This window comes from Neomonachus schauinslandi, chromosome 7 (assembly GCF_002201575.2).
Source record: "Neomonachus schauinslandi chromosome 7, ASM220157v2, whole genome shotgun sequence".
Lineage (NCBI taxonomy): Eukaryota > Metazoa > Chordata > Mammalia > Carnivora > Phocidae > Neomonachus > Neomonachus schauinslandi.
In genome coordinates this window covers 12,335,125-12,347,834 of record NC_058409.1, presented here as the reverse complement: position 1 = coordinate 12,347,834, position 12,710 = coordinate 12,335,125, and positions in this window count along the sequence as shown.

The following is a 12,710-nucleotide window of genomic DNA, read 5'->3' as shown; positions in this document are numbered from 1 at the left end:
GAAAATGCAGACTTAACCTTGTTTTTTTTGATGAGTTGTATTTTAAAACTAAAATAGAAAAATGTTAGGTAAAATACACTGCATAAAACAAACTCACTTCGGCTCTAGAGTATAACCCTTTAGACCAGAGGGAAAAAATTTGCTCAGACGGCAGAACTCCCTGTACTCCCTAGAGCTTGTTGGCTAGATAAGAGTGTGAACATTTACAGGGATAGTAGATATACTTTTGTGGTAGTCCTTGAAGTGCTCTGGAGACAAAGAGAATTCTTCACCTCAGGAGGAACCGGATTAAGGATGGCCAGCAAATTAAAGAATTTTGAACATCGTGTTTCCTAAGAAGATAGCTATCATAAAACTAGGAGCTCATACAAATGTGAAAGGAAATGCTCTGGCACTCAACTAAGATCCTAGCCTTCATGATACTTCAAAAAACTCAATCTTTGGAGAGGTTTTGAAGAATCTGATATAGAAAGTCAGCATTCAACAGAGCTTACAATCCAGCCAGGTAAGAGAAACATTTAAGTTAGAAAATACAATAAGGGATATAGGCACTATGAAGAAATAACATGTGGGCAAAGTTTTAGGGAGAAGGAGTATGGAGGAAATTTTCAGTTCTCAAACAAGGAAGGAGAGTCATAATGGATCTGGAACAGTTGCTCAGAGGAAGGTACACTTGAGGTAAGTCTTTGGGAGATGAGGATATGATGGGGACATGGAGTGCTTTCTAGATAAAGTTAGCAGCTTGAGCAAAGGTTATGAAATGGCTTGACCAGTCCAGGGACTGGGAAACATCTTGGGGTGGCTAGAGCAGTTGAGTGACATATAAGAGATGACATGTATATTGTGGAAAATGTGTACCTTGATCCCTGCCTCAAATAAAGCTATTTAAAGGAAAGCGATTGGGTAAACGCATAATTCTATATTACTTAAGCATTTTACCTGAAAAGCTTTTATTTTCACAATTATAAATATATCTTTATCCTGATAGTTGTACTCATTTTTTAACTGCCCTGAGTCAGCTTTAAAAATTATGTCACATGCGAAATTCTACTGGTACCCTTTCTCCCACTATAATCTAGTTGCTGCAAATATTTGAAACTTCATTCTGGATAAATATAAATTTGTGCAAATGGATCTACTTTTAACCAGATGCTATTCAATTGGAAAAGATGCCATTCAATTGGAAAAGTCATGTTCTGATATTCAGGTGCACAAAGTAATTTACAGGCCTGGCCAATTAATATTCTGTTTGTATATGTATCTGTGTCTTTGTATGTATCTGTTTATGTGTACCTACAAGTATCATTTCTATTTATGTAGTATCCTTTATAACCTAAAACCACCATTCCAGGCTACCATCTAATGGCTTTCTATTTATTATTGTGAAGTAACATTGTTGTTAGTAAACACTCTACATGGAGAGAACTGAACCAGCTGAAACCACAGTTCAATGTCCTGACTCAGTGGGTTTTTATTTAGAACATAAGCAATGTAGAACGTAATGACAGGCACAGGAGCATGTCATGTCCTTGTTCTCTTTTCCTTTCTTTGGGGTTCAAGTTTATAACGTTAAGCTCATAATCATACTTCCTTGTTCAGGGTACATTGCCATCGTTTATACAATCCTCTCCCCAACCCTTCACTTTTTAAAATTTTAAGCAAGGGAATATTTTTACCTGTGTGCTTCCCTTTTCCAGGGTTTAGATGGAAATGACGTCCTAGGAGTGAGAGAGACCAGGGTTTGGATCTTAGGTAAATGATCAAACCCCTCTGAGACTCCATTTTCTCACCTATAAAATGGGAATTATAGCAAGTAACTCATCATGGGATTGTTATGAGAATGGATTATGCACCCAGAGTACTTATTAGTATAGTGTCTGGAACATGGTAAATGCTCAATACATTTTTGTTAATGTTTAATAACTGTCAATGGCATTAGAACTTTGAATATGGACAAATTGCAATGCAGTCTAGGAATATCTATTACCAATATGCTATGTCACTTTAAGTAAGTCACTTTGCCAAACTGTTACTTCCATTTCTGCAACTAAGGAATAGAAATGACATTGCAATTATTTGTAAATAAGATTATGAAATTTTGAAGCACTAAATAAATGTTAATTTATGTCACCTCATTAAAATCTGTAGTTATGGGGTGCCTGGGTGGCTGAGTGGGTTAAGCGTCTGCCTTTGGCTCAGGTCATGGTCCTAGAGTCCCAGGATGGAGTCCTGCATCGGGGTCCCTGCTCAGCGGGGAGTCTGCTTCTCCCTCTGCTTCTCACCCCACTCTCAGCTCTCTCTCGCTCTCTCACTCTCAAATAATAAAAATAAATAAAATCTTCAAAAAAATCTGTAGTTAAGGTTATAATCCTGAAGATAAGTAAAATTAATATTTTGTATTAATAGTGGACCTTCCACTCAGGTGTTATTAAGACGTTTCAAAGATAAACAAATGTAGAGCATTCAGCCCAAGGTCATGGACTCCATAAGATAGGAGGAGCAGACATTCTGTAACTGATGGGCAATGACAGAAGAAACTTACCTTCTCTGAAGAATTTCATGTTTATTCCTATACAGTAAATAGTGAATCCTCAGTGAACCCTATCAGCTGCTCCATTAGGAAGTGGGTGGTGCTAATGACCAGGTCTTCAGTGGAAGCTGATTCTGTGGGTCTCTAGACCACTTGAGTAACTATGGCCATTCCTCTCCCCTACGATGTCTAACTCGGACTTAAATTTAGCTCTTCCAAAGGGTTAGCCACAAAGAAGGAACTGTTATGCTGTAAAAGTAATGGAACTCTTGGGTCCTCTAAGACTCTCTGCCTGACCCTTACTTCTCAAGGTATAAGACTCATTATCGGTTGTAGGCGTGGTTAGGCTCTTTTCGCCGAAGTGCTGTATAGAGCAGGGATTTCGATCCTTAGAGCCAGACTGCCTGGGTTTGAATCCTGGCTTTGGTGCTCATGAGCAGTGTAAACTTAGTGTGTTAGGGCTTAAATAGCACCTACTTCATGAATTAGACCAGCACCTAAATCAGGCTAGAGGCTCAGCTAATATTAGCTGTTAGTTCTATGGCTTTTTTTTTTTTTTTAAATGTATGCCTAACAGGAATGCGATTTGTCTAAAAGGTAAAACAGGAGGATGAAGTTGGTTTAACTTGAAATAACTTACATGCGCAGACACCATCGAGATACCAATGTGAATCACTCCATAGTCACATAAATAACACGGGTTTCTTCCTCATCGCTGAAATTCCAAAAGGTAGTACAGTGCAGAGAATAAGTGCGTGGGCTTTTAAGTCAGTCATGACACTTACTGTATGTCCTTGCCTTAGTTTCCCCCTTTGTAAAATACCTCCTGCATGGAGTCGTTCTGAGGAATAGAAGACATGATGCCAGGGAAGTGATCAGGGCAGTTTCTGACAAACAGTAAACAGTATTAGGTTATCAGTAATAAATGTCAGTGGTGGTGGTGATTTTATTTTTTATTTATTTATTTTATTTTTATTTTTCAAAGATTTTATTTATTAATTTGATAGAGAGAGACACAGCGAGAGAGGGAACACAAGCAGGGGGAATGGGAGAGGGAGAAACAGGCTTCCCGCTGAGCAGGGAGCCCGATGTGGGGCTCGATTCCAGGACCCTGGGATCATGACCTGAGCCGAAGGCAGATGCTTAATGACTGAGCCACCCAGGCGCCCCGGTGGTTGTTATTTTAAGTAAAATAGCAAGGCATACATGGCCCTTCAAATATTCCTAAGCTGTAACTATCATTGTCACGAATTGAAACGTGGTCAGAACGGGGGTGTCTCGTTGTAGATTTAGACATATGGAAAAAAATGCTGGAAGGATTCTATGCCTGGGCCCCAGGAGGCACTTGCAACATGAGTGCCTTTGTGAATACACTGCATGTTTTCCTCTGTGAACCTCACATCTCAGCCTCTGAGATTCTTTGGCTTCCTATTTCAGGTCAGTTTAGCTGTGTTTATGCCATCGCTAGGTCTTGCTGTATCTAATCTAGTCTTGATCTGAATCTGTTCGAAGCAGCTAAAAGGAGCCATAGCTAGCTGGCATTAGTTGAAAAAGCATGAAGGGTTTGGGGAAGCAGTTTTTAAGAATAATAGGAAGAGGGGAACCTGGGTGGCTCAGATGGTTAAACGTCTGCCTTCAGCTCAGGTCATGATCCCAGGGCCCTGGGATCGAGTCCCGCATCGGGCTCCCTGCTAGGTGGGGAGCCTGCTTCTCCCTCTGCCTCTGCCTGTCTCTCTCTCTCTCTGACTCTCATGAATAAATAAATAAAAAACATTAAAAAAAAGAATAATAGGAAGAGAACAGTACATTATTAGATTGGATTTAAATGCCTTGCATGTATATTGGAGTTTGGATTACCTTCTCTATGGGCTAACCCCAGCAAAATTTTAGTGTTTTCCCTCATCCAATTTACTCAGCTTAAAGCTCATTATCGTCTTAATAGATTAAAATGGATTTTGGTTTTAGCCCAAGCAAAATGTAATAAGGATGGTAGTAAACCTTTAGTTCCAGTTTTCTCAAATGCATTACAAAGCAGAATGGTAGTCTTACGTGATTAGTTGCTCTCAAATATTCAAAGCACAGGTATGGGTCATTTAAACTGATAAATACTTTAAATTGCAATAATAAGCGAACAAATTGTTTTAGCAGAAAATAATTGCCATTAATTCACAAGGGGCAGCAGAGTTGTGTTTACCCATTCATCTACTTACAATAGGTTGTTTATTAAATCCTCTCCCTTACCACAGCCTTTGATCCAAACTGTATCCTCATTTGCAGTGGATCAAGGGTTTTGCTGTGGTAACACTGAAACTCCAGGCACCAGAATGTGACCAGGTCAGAATACACCAGAATCTGTCCTTCTGTGTCCATAGCTCTTTTGTATGGCATTTGTCATGTATTTGCTGTATGTGATTTGTTTGGTCATTCGAGTACCTATCCAGGAGATAGGTCTGAGAACTACCACTGCCGGGGATCATGTCTTCTTGGAAGGAAGAAAGGAAGGAAACAAGGGAGGAAGGAAGGAGGGAAGGAAGTAAAGAAGGGGGAGGGAGGGAGGAAGGAAAACAAGAAGGGAGGATATGTTTGTATGGAGCTAGAGTCAGAGACATGCCCCTAGAAAAATACTGTTATCATTATGATCGCCTACCTTCTACATTCCACCCCACTGGCTGCTCTTTGATGTCTGTATCCCATTTCTTGAGGAAGTCAGCCTTAAAGATCTTTTCTTTGTTGTCACAAATGGATTCAGTAATTTTAATCCCCCTCAGTAGTATGGTCAACTGGAAACTTTTTTAAATGTAACTCTTAAAATGGGCTACACTGAATAATTCACAGGTCTGTCATACATGGTCACGTCCATTCTCCTACTTCAAAGTTTGATTTTTCTGTTTCTGTCAGCTCCAGGATCAGTAAAACCTCTGAGATGTTAGGACGAGAAAGAAATTCAACATTGCTTTCCCTCTGTGCTCTAACTTTTCCTTTTATCTACAGGAGCCAGAAGTATTAATTTTGGAACCACACCTACTTTTTGGCCCCAAAGACTATCTTAGATAATGTATGATGACACACAATGAAATACAGATGTGAAATGGCTTTCGGGAGTACTGTTCTTTGACCCCAAAAGACACTTGATTGCATTCTTTCTGATCGCAACATAGCGGAGCTCATTAACCTGAGGGATAGAATGACATTTGCTGTGTCTTTGACTGTTTCAAGAATAGGCTCTTCCCACTAGATTACGTTGTTGTCAATCTTTTTACTCTTTTAAGGGAAACACATCAATCTGACATTTAAAAAATTCTATTTCCTTCTTTGAATAGATAATACAGTCATATGGTATAAAAAACCCAAAAGGTACAAAAGGGTATATAGTGAGACGTCTCTCTTCTGCTCTTGTCTCCCAGCCACGCAGCTCCTGGAGATAGCCACTGCATTTTGGATACTCTTCCGGACGTAGCCTCACACTGATTTTTGACACATCTCTCCCAATCTAACCAGATGTTTGGATCTGCCCTTACTGGCATATTCAGTTAGTTCCTACAGGAGTTGTTTCTCCCTGCTGGCCATTTGCTATAAATTGATTCACAAAATGGAAAAAGTTAATATAATTAAACTCCCATTTAAATGAACTTGATAGAATGTCAAAATTGCTGGGATTAATTTAGATAATGTTTAAAAGAAAGCCAATTGCTGTACAGTCCAGATGGCAACTTAAAAAAAATTACATATACATATATAAAGCAGTGTCTTTTCTTAGGTTTGTCAGTCAGGGACGAGGATGATTCCTATATTAGGGAATTCTTTGATTTTGTTGTTGTTAATCTTGCCCTGTGTCAAGTTAGGCTTCCAATCCAATCCCAGAGGGCCCCTTCTTTTATCTCTACCCCTTTCTTGCATGTTTTTAGTGATAACCTTGTCCTTAGCCTACCTCCTCTATCCTGAGCTTTATAATTAGGTTTTACATCTTCTTAGAGCTGCCCACTGGATCTAGGCGCGTTTGCCTTGCTTCCCTGTCCTTCTCTGTTCAGCTGCTCATCAAGATCCCAGCAGGTAAACACAGTCACAGAATAAAGAACTAACTCTTTCACAGTCATGTTGGATAGACCTGTGTTTGGGAACAGCGCATCTACACTGGGTTTTCCATTCAATGCAATTTGTTGACCTATGTCACCCTCCTCACTATTAATGGGTCATTTGTTTGGAAATGGGAATTGGTTTAAATGAAATCTTAAGTCAAACAGATTTTTAGTGAAATTGGACTGTCCTTGAGGATGTGGGTCCTAGATTCCGCTAAAGTGAATTATTTATGAGACAATAATGAAGGAAGGTGGGTGATCCCATCCATACAGAGTATTATATTTGTGAAGGATGTTATAGTGAAGATATAAGGCAAGGTATTCCCCTCAGGGTACATGCTGTCAGTCCACAATAAGACAACTCTCAAAGGAGGGCCTTTAGGTATTTCTAGAAGTTAATCCTACTTTGCTAGGATTCAACGAGGCCTTACCTCATACTAAACTATATGCACATTTAGGGCAATGCCCCAGGGTTTTATTAGTTCTGACACCATAAATTTATACTAAGAGAACATGTACTAACTAATGGGAACAGTGTTTTTATTTTTTCACTATCAAGTACTGTAGCTAGGCAACCAGGAATTTGATTAGAATCTGCTGTTTGCTTGACACAACAATTCTCATTGCCCTCAAGGTCTCCACCAACAAGGTTAGAAACTCCTGTGACAATGTCAAGCAGTTCAAGAATTATTGGATCATCTATGTTAATACATTTTTTTTCCCCAGTGTGCTTCAGATCAAGTATTTTTCTATTTATTACTCATTTTAAAAACCATACTGCTTTATGGAGCACCTGGCTGGCTCAGTTGGAGTATGCAGCTCTTGATCTTGGGGTTGTGAGTTTGAGCCCCACGTTGGGTATAGAGATTACTTAGAAGGAATATCTCTAGGGGTTCCTGGTTGGGTATAGCATCCAGCTCTTGATCTTAGGGTCCTGAGTTCAAGCCCCACATTGGGCATGGAGCCCACTTTAAAAAGAACGAAATAAAGAAAATCTTAACAACAACAACAACAAAACAACCCCAAGCCATACTGCTTTAAATGGGTTACCTGAAATACATTCTTTTACTAGCACAAGCTTGTACCTCATAGGTTGAAAACAAGCTTATCAGGGCCCAACCTATTTTGGGTATAAGTAAGAACTAATTTTAATTAAGTTTGGAATTGTATACAAAATATTGATGTTCTATTTCTGTTATGTATTCTCATAAGAAACCTCATTAACTAAAGGAAGGGGCAGTGAAAACTGTGTGGAAGGATATTCTTGGTTTATGGCATTCAAAAACTTCATAATTATGTTTTCTGCTACAATGTTGTTAAACTGTTTATATGTGGTTATCTTAGAAGCTAGGATACTGAGATAGTACTGACAGAATTAATGGAGAGCTATTGACTTGTCTAATATAAGCACAATAACAGAGAGAAAGGGTTTTAGAATAATAGCATTTAAGCTCTAAGTAGGTTAAGCTACTATTTGCCCTTAAGAGTAGCATGACTACAACAGATACTTGTCTACATATGTTTTTAAAGGTGAGAACAATACCTTTGTGTTTCAGTTTAGCAGTATCTTTAGGGAAAGGAGTCTCCTCAAATTTGGTTTCAAACAACCTCCTATTGAAAACTTGTAGGCACATGGCTCCTTACTATGATTTCAGGTGGTTTATGTTTAATTAATTCTCCTGAAAATGACTTTAGGACTGGCAGGTAATGACTCAATGGAACAATTCCTCCTCTGACTCATAGAGAATCTGGTATTAGTCATTTGACTCATCTGCTTCTCTCATTTAGGAAATGTCACTATAAATGCAAATGCTCCAATGCACATATAAAAGGTGCTAGAAAATTATAAGGTTAGAGAGCCTAACTTTAAAATATAGTTTTATAAAACTTCAAACAGGTGCTGAGTTTCATTATAGACCAATTCTAGAATTACCTATTTATGTGAGTGTGGGGGGGGAACCCACCTCCTCTCCAAATGAAATATCTCATTAAAAAGTTTTATAGCTTCAGTATGCTTCTGATCATTAGGTTAAATAAAATAAATGGAAAGAAACAAACGTTCAGTGCTGGATTTAATTTAAAAACGTTTCCTAATTAAGTTTAAAAATCCACACAATATCCAGGGCCTACCATAAATTAAATTAATTAAATCAGTTGCTTACTCCACTTTGGTTAAGTAGAATTAAGCCTGTCTGCAGCATAATTTTTTTAAGATTAACAAATGTCAGTCTCCCAAAAGTATTGCCATTAAATAGAAATGCAGTGTGTCAATGATATGCTTTTATTAGAATAACTGACAACCTTTTTTTTTTTAAAGAATAAACTTGATTAGAACAGCTTTAGATTTGTAGAAAAATTGAGAAAATAATTCAAGGAATCCCCATAGACCCCATTCCTAGTTTCCCTTATCATCAATATCTTACGTTATTATGGTACATAATAATATTAGCTAAATATCTGTATAAATTACAAGTCAAATAAAGATGAGAAAGTATATTTTTTATTCCGAACTTATTTGGGTTATTGGCATTTCCTCCTATACTCATGTGCTAAGCCATGGTCTCTCAGCTCTATTTGTATTTTCTTATGAGCCCTGATTTACCCACTTCAGTGGTAAATAGAAACCAAATGTTGTTCCATCCTCCTCCCCCGCCCCCCACCGTTTCTTTTAATGTCACAGCAACTCCTCAACTTGTTCCACAGCTGTTTGGGCTCATAAGAGCTAGTGCTACTGGGCAGACCTGAGTTCCTAAAACACGAAACTCTACCCTTAACATTCCTGAAGGCATGGGCAGACCCAGATTTTATGGAGCAGGAAAATTGGAGGCCTCTTAAAATGAATAAGCAAAATTAGGTTCATTTCTTAGAAGGGGCCCATGCAAATGAAAAGCACTGAAGTTTAACACTTCCTAGCTTCATGGTTAAATCGGTCACTGCCAAGGAAATACATTTACATATATAAATATATATATATATTTCCTAATACACACCCCCCCAAATGTGTGTGTGAGTGTGTGCATGCATGTGCATGCGTGTGTGTATAAAACCAAAAACAGGGGTGGCTGGGTGGCTCAGTCGTTGGGCGTCTGTCTTTGGCTCAGGTCATGATCCCAGGGTCCTGGGATGGAGCCCCGCATTGGGCTCTCTGCTCGGCGGCAAGCCTGCTTCTCCCTCTCCCACTCCCCCTTCTTGTGTTCCCTCTCTCGCTGTCTCTCTCTCTGACTAATAAATAAATAAAAACTTTAAAAAACAAAAACAACAGTCATAGGCACCTGTTATTTCTATCTGGGATTTTGGTCTCCTACCTCCAATGTGAAATCTAGTGAGTTAGACCGCGCTCCCTCAGTGGTCAAACTCGACACTCAGATTTTATAACTCTTATATAAAATGAGGTCTAGAGCAATGAAATGTGCCAGAATGCAAAAGAGCAAGACAGAACTTAAACCTGAGCAGGCCAGAATTATTTATTAACCTAGAGACCTCCCTGGGTGGGGAACCCGGCCTGTTTCACCTAAACCCCTGAGAAGAAAGGACACCTAGAGAGAGATGACTCCTGTAAGTTTTGTTTACCTTTGAGAGCACCTTCGCAATACAATCTAGATCATCCTTCTGCTGGGCCCAGAGTCCAGCAGGAGCCCTTCCCATGTGGCAGGGTCCTGCAGCAGAGCAAAGGAGGGAAACAGCTGGGTGGTAAGAGGACAGGAGGGCTGACTGAAGCAGGCTTACTCTGCTGCCTTCCCGTCTCCACGCTTTAAAGTAATTCCTCCGTTTATCTGTCAACCCCCATGTGAGAATAACTGATACTCATTTTACCCAAGTATTCAGATTGTTTGCTCCGATTGATCAAAATGTCGAATTCATCTGCTATTTATGTAGCATGATTTTCAAAAAACCAAAAGCTCACCTTAATTAAGAGAGAGGGTGAAGACATTGGCTGTAGAGAAACGCACAGACTCAGAAACGGATTACAGCTCTGTTGCTCTCTACCTGGTCATAGTTTCTACTTCCCTCTGGGTTTCTGCTTAGCATCTGGGTGGTGGCCAACGTCTTCTTGCAGTTTGTAGCTTTCAACTTCTGCTTGCACAGAACTTGTACTTGTTAAAGTGCTATTCTAGGTGCTGGAAATACAGCAGTGAGTAAGATGGCCCTGACTCCTCATGGAACTTAGAATATGTGAGGGAATAAACAGAAAGACAGAGAGAGAGCACAGACTACAGGGCGTAGGAGGGGTGGAGGGAGGGCGAGATGTTATACTCTGAAACCAAACACACAAGATGCAATGAAAACCTACATTAGGTGAGTGTAATATAAACTGTGGATCAGGGCACCTGGGTGGCTCAGTCATTAAGCATCTGCCTTCGCCTCAGGTCATGATCCCAGGGTCCTGAGATCAAGTCCAGCTTCGGGTTCCTTGCTCAGCAAGGAGCCCGCTTCTCCCTCTGCCCCTATTCCTCCCCACCACTCATGCTCTCTCTCTCTCTCTCCCTCTCTGTCTCAAATAAATAAAAAAAATCTTAAAAAAAAAAAAAACCAACCTCAAAAAACCAAAAATAAACTGTGGATCATGATCCATGAGTGTTTTTAACAGAAGAAATAAAAGAAAATATCAGAATAAATCATGCACAGTAAGGATAAGTATTGTTTTGTGAAACTTTCGTTTCAGTTTATATTATCAATGAGTAAACAGATATATTCCAGGTCCTTGTGGAGTGTGCTTTCTAGGAGAGAGATAATAAACTACATAAATTAGTAAGATGGAATATATTTGAAGGAGATGAACTGAAAAATAATAGGCAAGGAAGAGTATATAAAATGTTAGCGGTAGGCACTGAAATTTTAGAGACAGCCGCCGAGGAAGGCTTCTGTGGGATGGTGTCTTTTGGGTACAAACCTTAAAGAATTGAGGGAGTGAGCCATGCAGTTGTTTGGAGGAGGAGCCTTCCAGATGGAAGGCGTAGCCAGTGCAAAGACTTGAGTGGGCCAAATGTGCTCAATTTTTATCCAGGTTGTTGCCAATGCAGGATTTCCTTCTTTAACTGGCTGAATAATATTCCATTGTGTGTATATTTATGTGTGTGTGTTATATGTGTTATATATATAAAACACATGGTTATATATATATATAAAACATCTTCTTTATCCATTCATCCGCTGAGGGAATTTAGATTGTTTCCATGCCTTGCTATTGTGAATAATGCTGCAGTGAACACAGGAATACAGCCATCTCTTTCATATCCTGTTTTCATTTCCTTTGGATATATTCCCAGAAGTGGAATTGCTGGATCATATGGTAGTTCTGTTTTTTTATTTTTAAAAAATTTTTTGAGGAACCTCCGTACTGTTCTCCACAGTGGCTGCACCAGTGGTCATTCCCACCAACAGTGTACAAGGGTTCTCTTTTCTCCACATCTTCAAAACACTTGTTTGAGGATGGCCATTCTAACAGGTGTGAGGGGATACCTCATTGTGGTTCTGATTTGAAATTCCCTGATGATGAGTGATGCCAAGCACATTTTCATGTACCTGTTGACCACTTGTATGTCCTTTTTTGGAAAAATGTCTGTTCATTTCTTCTGCCCATTTTTGGGTTGGGTTGTTTATTTTTTTGCTATGAGTTCTTTATATATTTATATATTTTAGATAGTAACTGCTTATCAGATACACAACGTGCAAATATTTTCACCCATTCTGTAGGGTGCCTCTTCATTTTGTTGATGGTTTCTTTTGCTGTGCAGAGGCTTTTCAGTTTGATGTAGTCCCACTTGTTGATTTTGGTGGCCTTTGCTTTTGGTGTCGAATCCAAAAAATCATTGCCAATACTATGTCCAGGAGTTTACCCTCTGTGTTTTCTTCTGGGAGTTTTTATGGTTTCAGGTCTTACTTTCAAGTCTTTAATTGCTTTTGAGTTGATTTTTGTGTATGGTGTAAGATAGAGATCCAACTTCATTCTTTGCATCTGGCCATCTAGTTTTCCCAACATCATTTATTGAGGAGACTATCATTTACCCATTGTGTATTGCTGGCTTCTTTGTCATAAAATAATTAACCATATATGCATGCATTTATTTCTGGGGTTCTACTCTGTTCTGTTGATCTATGTAACA